Genomic DNA, 6185 nt, shown 5'->3' with positions numbered 1-6185 from the left:
TAGAATTTTACAATGAATTTGAAGGTAAAATACTTCCTTTCTACTGTTAGCAGTTACTGGCCATCTAACTAGTAAAGTTGTGTCAACTTGCTTTTGCTGGCTGCATCTCAAAACCTACAAAAACAAAAACTAAATTGTACACTCAGAATCATTTTATTTAATAGAAACTAAAACATTGAAGTTGTTAATGAGAGTTTTTATATATATAAAATAAGATTTTTATTGTGTGCTTATAATGTGCTAGAAATTTAACCCTAAATGCATCCACTGGATAGGTAGTGTTTACAACTTATAGAAAAAAAGACGTTTCTATTTGATGAATTAATAGTAGTAAAATCAAAATTTGAACACTGTTCAATTCTGAAATCAATATAATTAGTAATCATGTTTAATTATTTCCCTATACTATAGAGTCCTCCTTTGATATATTCAAAAAATTGCTATCAGGACATTCACAAAATATCAAAATTAGTGGATGCTCCAGAGTGTCATATAAAATGGAAAACATTTTTCATATAATCCATGTACATTTTCCATCTAAATAATGACTGGATTGCTTATATTACACAATAAGATGTAAATTTCATATTATAGTTGTTACACTGCATTATTAAAGTAATATTTGATGTAATTTAAATAGTTTTCAATTCTGTCATGTCTTGGACTGAAATAAAATTCAGTATCTAACCAATTTCAAATCAATTAATAATTGATATTACAAAATTTATCTTTATACAGTATCAATAAATTTCAACAAATATAAGAAAGTTTAGCAAGAGAATGGAAAGTAAGCCCAAAGCATAGTAATTAATTTCAATTTATCTTATAAGTAATTAACTTAAAACATAATAAAAATAAAACACTTATAAAAGGAATAAAATACATAAAGCACCAAATAATAAATCTAGCAGAAATAGCACAGGTCTGTATATATCATGTTATAGATCTTTACTAAAAGACAATAAAAATGTAAATAAATGTATAAATATCTAGCATTCATAGTTAACTTCAGAAAAAATATAATTTTAGTAAATGTTATTTATAGAGTAAATAGATTTCCAATCAAAATAGCATCAGTCTGCTATTATTTTTGTTATTGTTTGGAAAAGTGTGAAATACAAATATGAAAAATTTGAACTGTTAATTCTAGCCAAGATATCCAAAAGAAGAAAAATAAAACCGGAAAAACTGTCCTAACATATGTAAAATTTTATTAAAGGTTTAGTAACAGAGATAAGATGTTTCCGGGATAGCAAAGGAGTGCAATAGAATAAACAGAGTCCAGGGCTGGAGATTTAGCTCAGCGATTCCGCCGCCTGCCTTGCAAGTGCAAGGACCAGAGTTCAATAACCGGTACCAGAGGAAATAAAATAAAATAAACAGAGTCCAGAAATGGTTCCACAAATATTTGGAACTTTGATATATAACATAAATATCCTTGAATATTACTAGCAGTTATGATTCTTCAAGAACTGAAGCTGAAAACATCATTTATGTAATTATCCAATTAGTTTGCATGGCAAACAGAATCACTGAGTAACCTTCAACAGTATCCTGCCCCCTAACATCTATGTCCTTTTCATCTCATCCTCATGAGTGATTTGATTTCTAGCAAAGACAATATGGCAAACTTAAGGGAATGTTATTTTTACTAGTAAGGTGTAGGATATACTAAAATGATTGGATGTTACTCCCTTAAACAGGTTACCTTGTCAGGCAAGGTGAAGAGCTTGCCCATACATAGTTAATTTCCCAGTGAGTCATTATTTTCAATACATTTGATTTTCACAAAGTGTGTGTGTGTGCACATGTGTATTTGTGTGTAGGTAGTAGAGAAGAAAGGAGACGGGAGAAGACAAAAGGGATGTGTTGAGATTAAGCTTCACTGTGCTCACAGTACTGACCTAGTCGCTGCCAAGGTATTAGTAAGTCACACTTAAGTCACACTTCGGGGTTGGTCTGGGTGTCTAGTGGAAGCGCGACCGTGGGTGTCACCTGGGGACTATTCTGTCCCGTTCCTCTCAATCACAGCTCCCTGCTCTGCTGCCTGGCCTCTATGGACCAAGCGTCTTTGGTCTGTCATGGCCTTCTGCCATAATGTTTATACCTCAGAGTCTCAGATATTGGCCAAATCTCTTGACAGTGAGGCAAACTCATATTCTCCTCCTTTAAATTGTGAGTATGGAGAATTATGGGTCAAAAAAAGAAAGCTGAGTATTAAAGAAGGAAAGGGCAGCACAAAAAAGTCTTTGAGCACTCTAAATCTCAAGAGCAGATTTTGACCAACACAAAAAGATGGCATTCACTTAGGTGACATTTGCAGCATTGTAAATAGAACTGGTTATATTCAAGTACACATATTGGTTTTATTTTACTGAAATTTGCCTGGACAGAAGCTCAGAGAAGTAAACAAAAAAAAGTTGAGGTCTTCTGGGGCTGAACAGATAATGGGAAAAATGTTTATGTTTTAAACAATTGAGGGATGCAGACTGACATAGGTCACAGAAGAGTGTATAAATACTTTAAAAGTAGTATCTCCAGTATTAACTCAGAAAATTTCAACTTCACTTTCAGGTTTGTTAACCTTGTTATGACAATAACCTCATTGTTCTCTAGATTCTTTTGGGTGTTTTTGCTCAAAATAATTTTCTTAGAAGAGACATTGACTGAACATAACTTTACTGATTCTGAATCAGCAAGCTGAAGACAGGGTTATTTACAGACTTTGAGGAAACTGTTAGCTGATGTCAGTCTCTAGTGAGATTTTATTGTTTTCCAACCTACATGGACCTTTATATTTATTTTCTTTCTATTTACATTATGATACAATTATGCTAAATCCTTACAATAAAAGATCTGCTATGAAACTTTATACAAATTTATTATTTTCAAAGCACATAAGTTTTTACAGTACATACAATGGCATATATATTTGTAGGATCCAGGGCTAAAAAAGGAGGAAGTTTGTAATATTACTTAAAGTTACAAACAGATAAATCAGTCAGTCAGGACCAACTGAGAGGATGTAGTAGTTTAAGGTTTGTTAAGGGAGTGACAGCTGGGGAAATCATTCCTGTAGGTGAAAGACTTGTCCTAGTGTTTGAAGGGTTGGCTACATTGAGGACTCCTGCCAAGTGCAAGATCTGAACATTGTCAAATGTGCAGAGTTCTGAAATATGTTTTCAAAGAATATTTGAAATATGGTTCAGAAAGGAACTCAGAACTCAGAACAAATGTGCATGACACTTATGGGTCAGTCTGAATGAGAACAAAAATAAATCAGACTCCTACAAATTACACAGTTTTCAGGCCTCAAATTCATATAAAAAAGATAAATTAATTAGGCATGCCTGTAGTTTGGAAAATGTAAAAGAGTGATGGGTAACAGGAGGCCATGAGAAATCTGTGCCTTTTTTTTAATAGAATTTTGATATTGAAATCTTACATGAATAAGAAATTGGAAGTACAATCACATCAATGAAAAAATTGTCATGCATTTGACATTTAAGCCAAACAAATTTGTAGGGCAGATTTCAAAAATGTGTGAAGTTATAGCAATTTAAAAACACATTTACCCTACTTCTAGGAATGCAAAACATACAGTCATAGGTTATTTTCAATACAAGAAAACTTAAATTGGTTTGTTTTAATTTCTTAAATCTACTAAGACAAAGGACTAGCTTGCATTTTTATTTACAGCACACTTTATACTCCTATGTAGTCTATCCCAAATCCCCGAAAAATGAAACTGTCCAAACCAAACATTCGGCAAAATCGTGATTTAACAACTCGTTCTGAAGCTAAAATGAAGTGAAGCCTGAAACAATAAAAGCATTGTAACCCATGGAATAAAGGAACTTTACAAGCCCAATAATGTCTAAGTGCATTTTCTGAAAAGAAGAAAAATAAAAATATGAGTATATACACAATAGTGATTTTTTTTCAGCCCAATACAAATGGCAGCAAACTGCTACTTGAAGATGAAACAGTTAAGCCATTTCTTTTTTTAAAGAATGTTGCTCTAGAGCCAATTGTATCTTGACAGTATCATTTTCAAGCCCTCCCTTGTCCATTTCCACTGTTGCTCATAAGTATGCTGATAAAATTCCTGGTTGTCATTATCGTAACCATAATTACCAGAATAGTCACCACCTTGCTGAAGGGGCTGCTGAGCGATGGTTTGGGAGCACCTGTTCTGTTGGTTGTTGGTCTGATGACGCTCGGAACCGGGTTGGTTGTACCATCTGCCTTTCTCTGGCCTCCTACACTGCCCCCACGATTGCCCCGAGCTCCACCTGAGCCGCGGCCCCTCTGCTGTTGTGCAGGATCCCCTCTGCCACCCTCGTGCCTCTCAGCATTCCCAAAGGTGCCCCCCTCTGTGAATAGCCAGCTCTATCTTTGGGAGGTGGTGATCCCCGCCCCCTTGGTGATGGTGGAGAACCTCGCCCTCACCTTCCTCTTACTGCATAGCCATCATGACAGCCATAGTAGGGATCTTCATAGTCTCCACGATAGTCATGATAATCATGACCATGGTGATCATCAGCAATCTTCATAGGCATAGTCATCTGGAGGGAAGCCTTATTATCTCTACTTCCACCACAATTTCAACCTCTAATTGGAGGTGGCATGCAGGGAGGAGGGTGGTAGTAATTATCTTCCCAGGGAGTACTTCTGGAAACCTGTCTAGCAGCTGGGCCCTCTTTCCTTTTCTTGTCTGGTGGCTTAGCTAAGATTATTTCAACTTATTTCCCTTCTGTTTCTTTCCCATTCATTCCATCCATAGCCTTAACAGAATCTCCTCTGTCTTCAAAATGAACAAATGCATAATCTTTCAGCTTTTTTGTCTTTCAAGTTTTCGAAATTCAGAAAATGACTTTTCTGACATTTCTCCTGTAACTGTAGAAGCCAAGTTGCTCACAGATAAAATTTTCACCTGTGACTTTACTGAACTCTTCCAGGATGTTTTCTTTAGTCTTATTTTTCGGGATGAATCCAACAAAAAGTCTGTTGTTTGCCGCAGAAATACACACTCCAAGGTGTCTAGTAGTGTGAATTTCATAGCTGCCATACACTTTAACAGCTTCCTGTGCAGCTTCCTTTCCACAGAAGGTGATACACGCATACACTCAGATCCGACCAGACAGTGGATCCATCATAAGACGTAGATCCCAAATTGGACCGGCCTGCTCAAAAAGGGGCACCAACTCATCCTCGTATAAATCTCGGTATTTTACCTACGAAGACCTCTGTTCCAGTTCCAGGCTGCACGCCTGAGTACACACTGTATGGTGGAGGATACCATACTTCCTTTGTCCTGTGGTTGCATCTAGAGAATGACCAGTCATCTCAAGCAAGGCCTTGACCTTTGCTCCTTCAGGTCCCTTTGTGGATTCTTGCACTATGCTGCCCTGCTTTTCTCTTTGCCTGTGGGTCTTCATCACTCCACATACCAATGCACTTGTGTTCTAAACATGTGATGAGTCACTTTCCTTGAACTGTTGCAGTACAGACAGAGCTCCTACTTCATTAAATTCCCCAAAGCATCAATTGCTCTTTCATCAAGATCGACATAAGCTACCAGTCCAGGGCAGTGCTGGGGCTAGTATGTAGGCCAGCGAGAACTGACGCATCTGTGCTTTTAACTTGAGATATTATTTGGCAAGTGACAAGTGGAAGGGAGGGAGGAGGAGAAGGAGGAAAGACAGTGTATGCAATGCGATATCTATCACACAATCTAGGCAAACTCACGAATTGCTAAGTGTAAACAAGATTGTGATATTCACATATGTTAATCAAATTATATTAAAGTAAATTCTGGAGCAGGAGATTTAGCTCAGCGGTTTCTCCTCCTGCCTCACAAGAGCAACATCCCAAGTTTGGTCCCCGGTACCAAAATATATAAATAAATAAAAAATAAAGTAAATCATAAAAGTATTTCTGCAGTGTTATATAAAATCAGGAGTTGTTTGAAAGAATACTTTATGGCTCATCTTTACTGAGAATTATTAGATTTGCATATTTCAGCTTTGCTAAGAAATGCATGTATATTTACACGCGAGTAAGTGATATTACTTACACATGGTCCTTAACCCAAAAGAGCAAGGAATTGAGATGTAAAGTGAAAGTTGGGAATATAAGGCATGATCAAAATTGAGTGCATGATGAATATTTAAATTTTACTA

The 6185-nt window shown here is 36.2% G+C and overlaps 1 pseudogene; it reads right to left on the bottom strand.

Annotated features, from left to right (window-relative positions):
- Positions 1–4021: 4021 nt before the first annotated feature.
- LOC104851322 lies at positions 4022–5581 on the bottom strand (annotated as a pseudogene).
- Between the last annotated feature and the right edge of the window lie 604 nt (positions 5582–6185).

Source organism: Fukomys damarensis, unplaced genomic scaffold, assembly GCF_012274545.1.
Source record: "Fukomys damarensis isolate Sample0158 unplaced genomic scaffold, DMR_v1.0_HiC HiC_scaffold_35, whole genome shotgun sequence".
NCBI classification, from domain to species: domain Eukaryota; kingdom Metazoa; phylum Chordata; class Mammalia; order Rodentia; family Bathyergidae; genus Fukomys; species Fukomys damarensis.
This window is presented reverse-complemented; position numbering and strand designations above follow the sequence as displayed.